This window comes from Cylas formicarius, unplaced genomic scaffold, assembly GCF_029955315.1.
Source record: "Cylas formicarius isolate icCylForm1 unplaced genomic scaffold, icCylForm1.1 PGA_scaffold_10__41_contigs__length_53128322, whole genome shotgun sequence".
NCBI lineage: Eukaryota > Metazoa > Arthropoda > Insecta > Coleoptera > Brentidae > Cylas > Cylas formicarius.
This window is the reverse complement of record NW_026844214.1, coordinates 16,164,648-16,177,987: the sequence shown is the minus strand read 5'-3', so window position 1 is coordinate 16,177,987 and position 13,340 is coordinate 16,164,648. Positions and strand designations below refer to the sequence as shown.

Genomic DNA, 13,340 nt, shown 5'->3' with positions numbered 1-13,340 from the left:
AAAGTTTTCTCGGAAATTTAAAAATAGACGTCGATTTTTTCATCGTGCAAAGTCGGAAATGAAAAATTTACCGGTCGTGGTTTCCCGTCGGGATGACAAACTGCAATTTATCCGTGGCCGCAGCCTGATTTGGATTTCTCCGAATCAATGACAAACGGATGGATAATTGCGTAGAAAATATGCCAGTAGCAAGTGTACCTGCATATTGGATGTATCGACCATTATTTGCATACGTAATACCTGTGTTTAATGGCTGCGCGGATTTTCTTGGGATTTTTTTTTTCAAATATGCGTGCCAGGACTTAACAGCTGTTATTTTCACTAATGAATTTCTTTCTCTATCGACAGTTCGATTAAGGTGAAAAAAATGATTTTAAATAGTGTCCTCGGTATATTATTGCACAGTTAACTTTTAATTTTAAATTTTATCCAACTGTGAGAAAAACATACTTTTTTATGCTTTTTGTTGCTTGTTGCTTCGCCATAGTTGAAGGTGTTTTACTGAAAACAAATTGGAATATTAAAAAGTTACAAGAAAACATTTCTCATGTGGAACAAATCGTTCTGGCGCATTATGAAAAAGTGAAAATAACTAATTTGCGTAGCGTCACAGCACAAGCATAAAACATCAAAGCAATATGTATTTCCTGCTTAACACTGCTCCGGTTGATTGTAAAATTTACCTAATACTAGAGAAGTTGTTATAACACTGTTTATTACTGACAAAGCTGACAATATACAAATGTATATTGAGACTTGACAAACGAATGGCAAAATGAAATCCAATTTTTACTCTCAACACACTCTATCCTCGATAGCATTCCCATAAAAAATGAATAAAATCCCATAAAAACTCTGTATAATTTGATCCATCGTTCCCGCCATATAGCTGGATAAATAACAATTGCTGCTAATTTCAAGTTGCTATTATTGAGAGAAATTCCCCATGTCGGCTGCAATTGAGTAAAGGGAGCTGCCTTAGTAAAATGTTTCTCGTTAGTGGGATATAATGTGTTAAAGCTCAAACAGGTTTTGAAATATCAATATAAAAACTTGGATTCAGGGGTTTTTCCAGATGGTGAATACGATCACATTCTAAATTTTCACATAATATTAAATAATAATAATAATAATATAATAAAGTTTATTCACCTTTGGAACTTAGAGAAACCGAAATTCAAATATAAAGTGTAACAGTTTATAAACAAATGATCACAGAAGTAGTTTAATTCACTTTGTTTGTGATATAACTAACTCTACTATAGTTATATAATTAAAAATTTATTGTCCCAGTCATTAATTTCGCTTTATTACCAAATTTATTTTGTAGTTAACTACTATTGTAATTACAATTTGTAAATATCTAATCATAAGTTAGGCCTCCCATATGCTAGATCAGTGTGTAATTAGATATTTTACAGACGGGAGTAGAAAAAACATTTTTGAGGACGATATTGTAATGTCTGCTTCTTGCATCAATGTTTTTCTTTTCCCTATTAATCGTTTTTCACTCTTCAGAAAGAATATTATATATTCTTGGAGTTAATAATATAATGTTCCCTGAGCCAGACATAATACATTTATTTCTATAAAACACGTTTTCGAAATATTAGCATTTTAACACTCACCCATACCTATTGCATATTTACATATATACTGCATTAAAAGAACCCATGCAGATGCAGTTCAAAAGTGTTAGAGATCGTTAATGGTCTGCAAGATGGCGAGCATTTGTCACTGTCTTTAAATGATCAACTATTGGCTGGTCTCAATCTACACTATTGTTTTCTGAATCGTATTTTAACAGTCGAACACAATACGTTAGTATAAACGCGAATGATTAAATCTAAAACATAGAGTTCTTCGGAGGGTCCGTCCTAGGGCCACTTTTCTTCATAATTTAAATAAACTATTTCATCTCACGCATTACTCCCATCAGATGTTCACTTTTCGCTGACGATAAGACAATAATCTGCAGATTAGATGAACTGACTGACTAATGCATCTCTTACTAAGGGTGATAGCGTGACTCTCCTTGGTGTCACTTTGGACGATAATCTTAATTGGAGTGCTTACATGTTTTATGTAACAAATTAGCATCTATGCTATTCGTGCTTAAAAGGTTGAAAAACACACAGTACGGAGGTCCTAAAAACGTCTATTTTGCATTGTTCTATTGTTGTCTAAAAAAGATTATGCAGTTACACTATGGCGAAATTCTAACCACGCAATGAGGGTTTTTAGACTCCAAAAAAAGGCAAGAAGACAATAGTATATTATGCAACAAGTGCGGTAAACGGCATTTGACTCACCGAGTTTATTTGACACGAGCGGAGCGCAGCGAAGCGAGTTTTTAATAAAAGAGTGAGTTAAAAAGTTTACCGAACGTGTTGCATACTATACTTTTTCTACGACCGTTAGTTTTTGGGTACATTTTTGCAAAACAATACGAATACATTGACTGACATGACTGTCAGATTTGACAAACGTCAAAATTCAAAGCGTGGGAAATATCTCCGAAAGCACTCGATTGCTCCCAAATCCCTGCGGCAAAATCCCGGAAATAGCTCGGATCCGGGGAAACGAAGTAGCTCGAATCTGTGAGAAACGAAACTGACATAGTAAAGTGACTCTTCTCGTACGCTAGATCGGTGTATAATTAGGTATTTTACAGACGGGAGTAGAAAAACTCGTTTATTAAGCACTCACTCACAAATATACAGGGTGTTCGATTTAAAAAAAATTGAGAGAAGCTACATAACACCGCGCATCTGATAAAAATATTTTAATTTTGAAAATTGTCTGAGAAAAAGTATTATTTTCTAAAATATGTTACGCAGAAAAATGTTTTAAAAGTTAATATGCGACATAACAAAAACTTTCCCAAACTAGCCTGAATCCCGATGGATTCGTCTTTTCAAGGGGTATTTAAAAATGTAGTAAAAAAAGATAACTCTATTTGGCCACCCTATATGTATTTGAGTGACAATTGAAATAATATAAAAAATTAAAGATCATTATATTGGAAACAACTTCATAGATTTAGAGATAAGGCCACCCTGTACAGTTAACCAAAACACACCCAGGGTTGTTGTAGCGCTGAATGATGAAATGGATAATAACTTTTTTCCTAAAATTAATAATAAGTAATTCCCCATATTGTTACAACTTCCACAACAAATTACAATAAATCGATTGAAATTTCTCACACATGCGCAGAGTAAAGATACATCCTTTTCATTTAGGTAAGGCCTCTATTTTATTAGAGCGTTGTAAACAGTGAAAATTTGAAAAGTCTAATAAAACTGTTTTTCTTTAACTGTTATTCGTTCGGCAATAAGTTCCGTACACCGATTTACCCTGTTGCGTTTTAATTCGCAATAACCATTAAAAACATCTCTGGCGGGCGACATGCGTGTCGTCCCCATTTTGTTTGCCGGCACCTGAATCGCTCGCCATGAACGCCGTATGGCACCGGCGATGAATGCTAATCAAAACGCGCTCTCGATACTTGCACTTGCCCACTAAGACTAGACCGGCGTTGTTTTTTAATAACAATAAAGTGGCAGCTTCTTCGACGTTTTAATTTAAAATTAACCAACCGGCTATATCGCGGAACGTTCCTGATTAATTTGTCGTAATTTACGTAATATCGCGATTCGTAAGCTCCGATGAAAGCTAGGCGTCCGGCATTCATTAAAATTAATAAACGGCAAAAAGGCCATGAACGCCGCCGTATTATAATGACCGGCTGAAAATCCCGAAAGCGATAGACTCGACGTTATGCATGCAAATAACTAATAAAAAAAAACTATAGCGCCTGTGAGCTTTGCGGTCGTGGTCGTTTACTACGTCGAAAATGATAATATCCGGAAGCATCAAGTAACACGACTAAGGAAAATGTCCCCTCGTCGATATCTAGCCAAAGACGAGAGAATAAACAGCACGTTTCATAATGAGATTTGAAGAAAATATTTTTAAAAGTGATTTTTTCAAAGACTTATCGAAAATGCTTTAGATATTCCTGAGTTCAACCTTTCCCTCGATTTGAAAATGTAGGAAATCATATTGTTGGTGTGTCATGGTTTGTGAATATAGCCTTCCAAAGATTCTGCGGTGGAGCCACATCTCGAAAGCCTCTAATTTGTTAATTGCAGCCGTTTTCAATCCATACCGTATGGAAGCACCGCCAAAAAGTCTTAAGCGAAAGTCAAAATAGGAGCAAGAAAGCACACTTTGGAAACCTGTTCAAAGCTACATTTTATTTCATTATCCGATATTTGATCTTCAAAAAGTCATACAAGTGTCCAAGTACTTGAATTCATCAAATCTTTCTATGCGCATCTACTACAAACATTCTTTTTTTGTAAAAATTGTTTTTCTAGTTTCGCCAGTAGCTTAGCAGTACGCACAATAGTTTTATCGAAAAAAATCTTTTTTTTTTAATAAATTAAATTGTAATCCCGATTCATTTCTAAAATGCATGTGCATATCGCTAAACGCTTATGATTTTAAGAAGAGGCCAGTGCGATAGTTTAAAATCAAATGGAAGGTTTTGGCAGAGTGAAACATTATTGAAAAAAGATCGTTGTTTTCAAGTTCATGCAGCGCATTTGAGATGTACTTCAATATTCTTGGATCAATATATTTTATGCTTCCTGGTCCCTTTTTTAAATTATAATCATACTTTTCATATTTTTTTTAATACTTGTTTTGTTAAATAAAAATATTGAATATCATGCTTAAGCTGACATCACCTGCGAAAGCATGAAAATAAATTTCACTTGAAGAAATTGCTTCTATTGCAAAAAATTTACAAAATATCTATAGCAGTTTCAATGAAACACAGAAAACCCCGTTTTTTTTTAATATTTTCAACACAATGTGTAACAAATATGAAGCGATTACAATTTGTATATAAGATTAGCCCCGTGGGAACCCGAAGAATAAATTGGACTTAAGACTCCTAGGACAAGCAGTCAGACAATTCAGACCAGAGAAAGTTACAGTCAGTAGCTGTTAATACTCGTGTGAATGTGATATCCTTAAATATCCGAATATCTACTGGCTCTAGAAACTCAAATCTAAATGTATATAAATAGCCGTAAAAATATTTTTTGCTAAAACGATGGGGATAAATTGCAATGTTCGTAAAATGGCCCAGAAACATGTCGAGTCTCTAGATATTATGTTCAATATCTTGAACTGCAAGAAGCTTTCTCTCAAATGTCTGGCCCTAGCTATACATTCAAAACAGCGATTATTACAGTAAAAAATTACTCTAAAAGTAGCAACAGAAATTTTAATTACAGAAAATATTTTGCCTAGTTGTTTATCAATAAAACAGAACTGCAGTATCACATAATTATCCTTTTTTATTTCGACGCATTTTCCTTTCTTTTATGGCTTATTTAGTTAGTTTTAGAGAGAAAGAAAATATCAATAGTTGTAAAAACTCAAACACCGGAAGTAATTACAAACATTATTCGTCTATGGTGCAATTCATGAAGCAATCAATCACAAAAAACTGAGAATTTACAAAGCGTGTTTGGCTTGGTTTGCAAGTATTGGCGTCAACGCATTCGGATTCAGGGGTGTTTGTTAAATGTTAGTCTGCATTTGTATTGTACTTCTTTAATTTAATTGATACAAGCCGTACGTGAATTAATACATAAGTTCTTCTCTTATTATTTAAACTAATTACCAGTAAATTTGCTTTTTCATGCTGATGGCCTAAAAACTTTCAGACATAAATTACTTTATTGTCCGAATATTTCTATGTATATCTTTTACTAAAAAAAAACGCCTATTCGCTTCAACTACTTTATTAATAACAGTACTCTGAAAAAATCACAGAAGTGAGAGATCTTGGAGCCATCTTGGACGCGAAGCTAATATTACAACCTCACATCAACACCGTCATGTCATTTAGTTTTCAAATATTAGGGTTTATGAATCGACGAGTAAAGGTTTTCAACAGCTGCCGCGATTATCTCAGCCTGTATTATGAGTATGTACACAGCAGCAAATTCTGCTGCTATTATTTGGAGCCCTAGGTAATACAATAACAATCATACAAGTGACCATTTCCAGAGATTTTTTTTAAACTTAATAACCCAAGATGTAAATAACCTAAGAATGCGTTACTAATCTTGAATGGCCGAGCCGTTCTTAAATATTTAAGAAAATACCATTTAATGTAGCACCTCAACACTTTGGAACTGAGCCCTTATTTATTATTCGCTTCAGCAATACCAATAATTATTAAAATCCTCTCCTGGTTTTAATGCTGAGAGGTGCAAACTTTGTTGCTCAGACCTGGATTTGTTTGTTACATAATCATGCGAGATAGCGAACAAATAAAAATTGCAATCGCCTTTATAACTTTTCTGGCTTCCGTTTTACTTTATCTCTTTTAATACTGACTTTTCCCTCGTCATCTCTATCGCTTTGGCTTGGGTTTTGCGTATCCTTGGTTTAATGCACTTTTTAAGTTTAAACTATATGTTTGATGCATTTATGTATGTTTTCTATTATTGGTTACGTTTTGTTATTATATTATATTATGGCATTTGTATTGCATTAGAGTAATGAATATTTTGTTCATTCTTGATAGAAAATTGTTGTGTCCCAAAGAGCAAATAAATAAATAAGTTTTTGTTAAAATTGCGTGGATAGTTTTTGTGGCAATTCTTTATATTAGTCGGAGAAACCAATGCTGAGGAAATAGGATGAGATCTTTTTATGACTGTTTTTGAGATAACACTGTACCAAATGCTTTGGGTGAAATTTCAGTTATTAAAAAACGTTTGTGAGCGATCACTGCACGTAACAGGCGTACTAGCAAATTTACCCTATTTCGCAACAAAACTTAAATTAAAAGATCTTAATCTACTCCAAGCAAGCGTTGTTACACCGTGTATACGTGCTTGACGACGACGAAGTATTATATACAAGAGCGGTCGCAAAAAATAAGCTGCCTCATAAAACGACTGAGTCCCGCCCAATTTTCCGTCTGTCGGCCAATCGACTTCGTCTTTCAAGATACGGATTATCAACTGAACCCGGACGACCGTTATTATAGGTTAAGATGCGTGCGTGTATATGTGTATACCCGAGTATATAAATATGCATGGATCCAAAACCATATGCCGGGACACATAATGCGGTTGTTCTTGCTTCAGCGGACGGATACATAATGCGCTTACCTACACATGTGTGCAGAGAGAGAATAAACGCGTTTGGTGGACGTGCGTTGCTTATATTTGGTATCGATTTTTTCTGAAGAAATCGTGCATTGAAAATGATATTTCATAAATGCGTGTAAGATAGGGTAACCATAATAATAAAATATATTAAATTGAATAATTATTAACTATTTTGGTCAAAATGACAGGCGATCAGTCCATCAGCGAGGTGACACGGTTCGCATCTGAAATTTAAAAGAAAATAACCTGAGTATCAAAGATTATTAAAAATAATAAAACAATCTTAATATCACCGGAAAACACAGATACATCTTGTTATGGCATAAAATTTGAAACTGAGTTTAGGTTGGTACTAAAAGCAGAACACACATAGTACCTATTTCAATCACTAGTGCTGATTATTTCGATCGTGCAATTGATACTACGGGCAGAGACACACGATGTATCCTGTCGCAAATAACCACACTCGCACTAAAGGGCAGCAACACGCAATAAACAACAGGTTATAATATGCTGAAGGGCAGAGACACGCATCAGTATATTGGTACATACATAGTACCTATTTCAATCAATAGTGCTGAATATTCCGATCGTGCAATGGATCCTAAGGGTAGAGACACACGAAGTATGCTGTCGCAAATAACCACACTGGTCCATAATATTTTGAAGTGCAGAGACACGCAACAGTAGCCCCGACTTTCATCAACAAAGTAACTACGTTTAAAATAAAAATAAATAAGAACTATAAAGTCCAGATTTTCACGAAATTATATATTTTCACATTACAATTGTTTCGACAACATCGTGTCTTTATCAAACATTTGATAAAGACACGTTGTTGTCGAAATAATTGTCATGTCAAAATATATAATTTCGTGAAAATCTGAACTTTTAGTTCTTATTTATTTTGATAAATGGATTTTTATCAAGTAAAAGTCACCTCAGTTCAACGTTTAAAATAGTTCAAAGAGAGAACACAATTAACTAAATTCCTTGGGTATATTTGATAAATTAAAAATGAAACCTATCAATAAATCATTTGGTAATTTGGTATTTTAGCCAATAAAACGAAATCATCATGAGAACACTCACCTTCAAGTCTTCGCAATTTCACGTAATGCAAACAATAGCCCGCAACAGTCGAATGCACGGTTAGCCGAGAAATGACAAAAGATATTTATTAAAATGTTATTGCACCCCATTTTGACAGAGCGAGGGGCGAGAAATGCGGTTTTAAGAAAACATCTGGCTCTCAAGTGGTTGCTTATTGCGTTGTACATACAAAAATTTTATAGGGTAGCCTAAAAAAAAATATGCGTCTAACATTTAGCCATCCTGCAACTATCTCACCTCGAGATACAAAATTAAAGGTTGGAAATAGTCCCCTCTTCTAAGTCTGCTAGTAGAGAAACTCCATCTTCGCCATTTTCGCTGTCTGTACTATCAGACATAACTCCGGGAAAGCACCAACGTCGCATTCGATCCACAGACATCGTCCTCTCGTAAGACGACCGGAGAACCCTTCATGTTTCTTACTACGTAAATTGCCTTGTTCTACTGCTTTCTGTAAAATACGCAATACTGATCCAACTTGCAGAAAGTGTCCCTTCCAGACAACAATCAGAATTTTAGTCACGGATTTAAGAGCGATCTAATGCTTTCGGAGGAATTAGCTACGTTTGTCAATTCTGACGGTCACTTGGTAAACGTAACCGTGCTGGTTTGCCCATATGTGCCCAAAAATATAACACAGAAAAATTTATTGTTGTATTGTATTATTGTTACCTCCGACGGGTTGAAATTAAAATCAAATAAATTAGTAAAGATAAGTAAATTTAAATTTATAATTTACAGTTTCATACTGAAATTTTTAAGTACATGTATAAAATTCAAAAAACTTAAAATCCAAAACCCAAAAATGAGTAGTCAAAGAAAACATTATACTTGTAGGCCGATTGAAAATTCAGCAAGCTGCCGCTAAAGTTGCAGCCAGTTCTTTGCAGTGAAAATATGACCGAGTTTATCAAAATTTCGTAATTTGGAGAAAAGCAAAGTCCTGCTTGCATATTTCAAAAAACTTTCATAGTCGCTATATGTGGCCCCGTCGACAAAACGTAAGGTTATCTGAAATTTTATCCGAAAATTTAAATTACACAAATGTCTTCAAACTGGCTTTTTAATTAAGTGCCGGACATGAAAACAAAGACGGGACAGCAGTTTTTAATTACCGCAACATTGTCGATTGGCAGAACATTTTGATAATGAGCTATAGATTTCTCTTAAGCTATCTAAGTTGATAATGCTCTAAGCATGGTATCAACAAATTTAGTTAGTTTGGGAATGTGGCCAAAAAAGTTTAGTTGACTCTGGGGCTGACATTACAATACTAAAACACAGTGTAGGTGGCTATTTTTCAATAAATGTTAATTAGGGACAACCATAATAAACATGTGACAAAGAAAAAAGGCATTTTTACTTTATCATTTCACTAAAAATTAAAATATATAAGCTAATTTAATTTAATTATAATAAAAACTTCAAAGTAAATTTTTAATCTGGACTAGCAAATGGGAATATTTCTTGTCTCAAAGTGTTCTCTTTCATACTTTTATTTTCAGTGGTGCTATCTTGCTCAATATGGCTGTTCCAAACGTTTTAAGGGCTTTAAAATGCAATAATATGGAGGCTTACCTACCGTCATCCAAAATTTGAGTGAATGGAATCGCCATGCAAGTCACCTGTTAATGCTATTTTTAGATAGCCGCTTTTATCAGTCAAAGTATGCAAACATCATAGGATAGATAATTGCGAGCCACAAACAGGTTACCTCTGCCTGGAGATTATACAAAATTAAGCAGCCAAGTAATTGCAGGTGATAAAAAGCAATGGTCAATTTTGGATAATTGTGCAGATAACCAATTTGTTATCTCAGCCCTCTAAAGCAAATACCTTACGGCATTCATGACGAGTCTCTAATATCCACAAATATAGTGTCTCGTTAACATGAAACCATACTTGCCAGATTAGACAAGAGGCAAAACAATTACAATGGCAGCGTTGTTAACTAAATAAATTTAATTTTTCTCTCTCTCCAATTTTGCAAAAACAATATCATTCTCTAGTAAGTTTTATTTTGTTACGATCTATTTCGAACTGCGTATATACGTAAAATTTTATTATACATTTATTAAAACTTAGAACCTTATAGAGTCATTTATTTTTAGCGTTAACTCTAAGGAAATCTCAAACATGTCTTTTCGAAGGCTCATAGCATTTTTCTCAAGTCAAATAAGGAATTGCGTTCTTGTTTTAAGTAAATTGTTTGTTTGTTGAATCTTGGTTTGGTTTTGAACACCTAGCGGTGTTGTAAATGGACAAATAGTCGATGTCTGTTCATAGATATAAGAAAGTGACTAAGTGATACGAATTAAGGAAAGACCCGGACAAGCTGTAAGAATGAAATATGGCCAAACAGATCCGTACTTTGCTTAGAATTTAATTATTTGTGGTTTTGTTAGGAAAGATACTAAACAATATTTATTTATTTATGTATGTGTTTATGTTTATCACCTACCTAAATTATTCACATAATATATCAATATCACTATCGCAATCATCGCCTGTTCTAATTATTATTTGCACAACTTTGTGGAGGGATGTGAAAAACTTCGGTTTCTATAAGTTTGAGGACATTGGAGTTAACACAGCAAAAAACATTGTTACGATGAATGGCAGATTTCAGTTGGTGCCAAACATTTTCAATGGGATTAAATATATAGTGGTAAGGTGGAAGCCTTAAAACTGTATGCCCTAGATTTTTTGCACAATAATCACAATACGTATTCCTTTTGTAGGTTCAAGCTTTGTAGAACCTCAATTAATTGCTTTTTGGTATAATCTTCTGAAAATAAATGTTATTATCATGTAGTTTTGGATTGTTGCTTTTGTGTCACATGAGGAAGGGGTTTTAGTCAACTGTCTACTGTGATAACTTGCATTGTCCATTACAATGACGCTACGCTGACGGAACTAGTTTGTTTTTAAACCAACTTTGAAGTAAATCAGCGGTGGTGTCTTCATGGTAATCCAGAGAAGAATCTTTAATACTTTTCGCACACAGAGAAAGTCCATTTGGAATCCAACCATCTTTAGAGCCAGCATGCAAAATAGTTATTTTCCGGGATATCATAAGTGTCCAACCAGGTTTCATCCAAGTAAATACTTGGACTTTGTTGTTCTCTGTAAATCCTAATTTTTTCTAGATATTCCAGTCGCCATTTCCGAATTCTAAAAGATTTCATTAAAACTTGCCATTTGTCAATTTTTTTAAATTTAAAACCCATGTGTTGAATACACTTCCATGAGGTAGTTCTGTCACATTTAACACCGGTTTCATCTTTTTCAAGCCTCCTAATTAAGATATCTAATGTAGGCACGCTTTGTTCCTCGTATAACTGGTAAATTTTACGCCGTATTATATCTTGATCACTATCATCTACACTCGAGAAAATGTCGGCATCGATTCTTTTTTTTCCTCGCTGAAATGGGATTATTCACAATTTTCCATACAGTTGATGTTTGAATTTTCGTCAATGTGGCCGTTTCTTCTAAAGATGCTTGCTTGCTGGCACCACGTTCAATGAGAGTGAAATAAACAATGTTTATAACTTCCTTAGTCTCAATAGTATAGTGTTTTCTACATTTGGGCGGGAGCATCTCCTGAGATACGCTGGACTCTCACATATTTTGCATAATTCGCACACGATTCAACACACGGTGTATTACACACGAAATAAGAATGATTACTAATAAACTTAAACTAAGTATATACCAAATCAAAGAATATTAAACACAGGTATAAAATTATTTTCTATTACAGACCACAATTTTACCTGAATTTAAATTCCGAAACTTTAGGTTGCATTGTATGTTAATGACCAACCATCCTTGAATAATCCCATTCAAAAGCAATTGGTCACTTTCTTATATCTATGAACAGACTTTACCTTATCAAGCATAAATTTATAAAAATATTTTAAATAGGATCACCGCCACGTTAATACCAGCCAGAATTATTGCTGCTCGGCGACAATAATTAAATATATATTAACAATAACCTTTTAATCTGCAGTCGGAGCTTTCTCAGGCGCGACGACATTGTTCGCTTTGACGTTGTTTTTTATGTTCAAAGGTGACATTTACCGCGTCCCGCAGGAACCAAACACCGCCGCACGGTGCCAACGCATCATGCAAAGGCCAGCGAAAAACACGCTCGCTTAATGATCCTGTTCCGGTGACAGTGATGCAACGACGTAATCGGTCCGAATTAAAAAATATTTATCCTGCGAGAGTTTTTACAACTTCACGGTGCGTGTGTAAAGACAATAATAATAGACGCGAAAAATTACGTAAATGTTATAACGTGACGATACACCTACGTCGACGTCTCGCAGGAATCATTTCGAATTTTATAGAAAATTTAGTGGACAGATTTTCAAGTGATTTGAATTTTTTTACATACATATTATGTCCTCAGTTATCACAACTCTGTTACAAAAGCACCACCGATATGATTTTTAAAAAGAGCCAAGAAACTCATTCCCGCACCTTAAAAATATTCTTCTGGCCGTAAAACGATTAGATGAGAAATATTGATTTTACTCAGTACGGATTTTGGAATAAAAAGTCAACCTCTTTGAATTTGTAGCTCAGAACTTTGAGCAGACTTGACACGACTGCCTCCTTCCCATAATTTCAGTCAAAGTACCTCTTGCAGGATCCCTAATGGTAGACAGAGAACAATATATTTCATATTATTTATTGATTATAAAGAAATACAATTATTCCATATAACAAGGAGGCCTAAAAGTTAATACGTCCAAAAAACCTAGAGTTAATTCCAACATAAACACTGATCTGTGAAACCTGATGAATATCGTAGGATCAAGAACAGTGTCCCTCGGGGATCGCTGCTGTTTGTTGATCCTATGTAAAACTTTGTGGTCATAGTTCAAAAATTATTCATCATGGAACTTTTATCTAACTAGCAAATTGTCGCTTGGCCTTAAATTCATTATAAATATAAATTGCTACCATAAGGGATTTGTAAGGCTATCCTGGTAAATGTTTATC

The 13,340-nt window shown here is 34.4% G+C and overlaps 1 long non-coding RNA gene across 1 annotated transcript; it reads right to left on the bottom strand.

The window, feature by feature from the left end:
- Positions 1-5,818: 5,818 nt before the first annotated feature.
- Positions 5,819-12,454, bottom strand: LOC132704168 (uncharacterized). Its single transcript, XR_009619242.1, has 3 exons — positions 12,326-12,454; positions 8,301-8,772; positions 5,819-7,432 (listed from the first exon to the last, which is right to left on the bottom strand). It is a non-coding gene; the product is annotated as an uncharacterized LOC132704168 (long non-coding RNA).
- Positions 12,455-13,340: the final 886 nt, after the last annotated feature.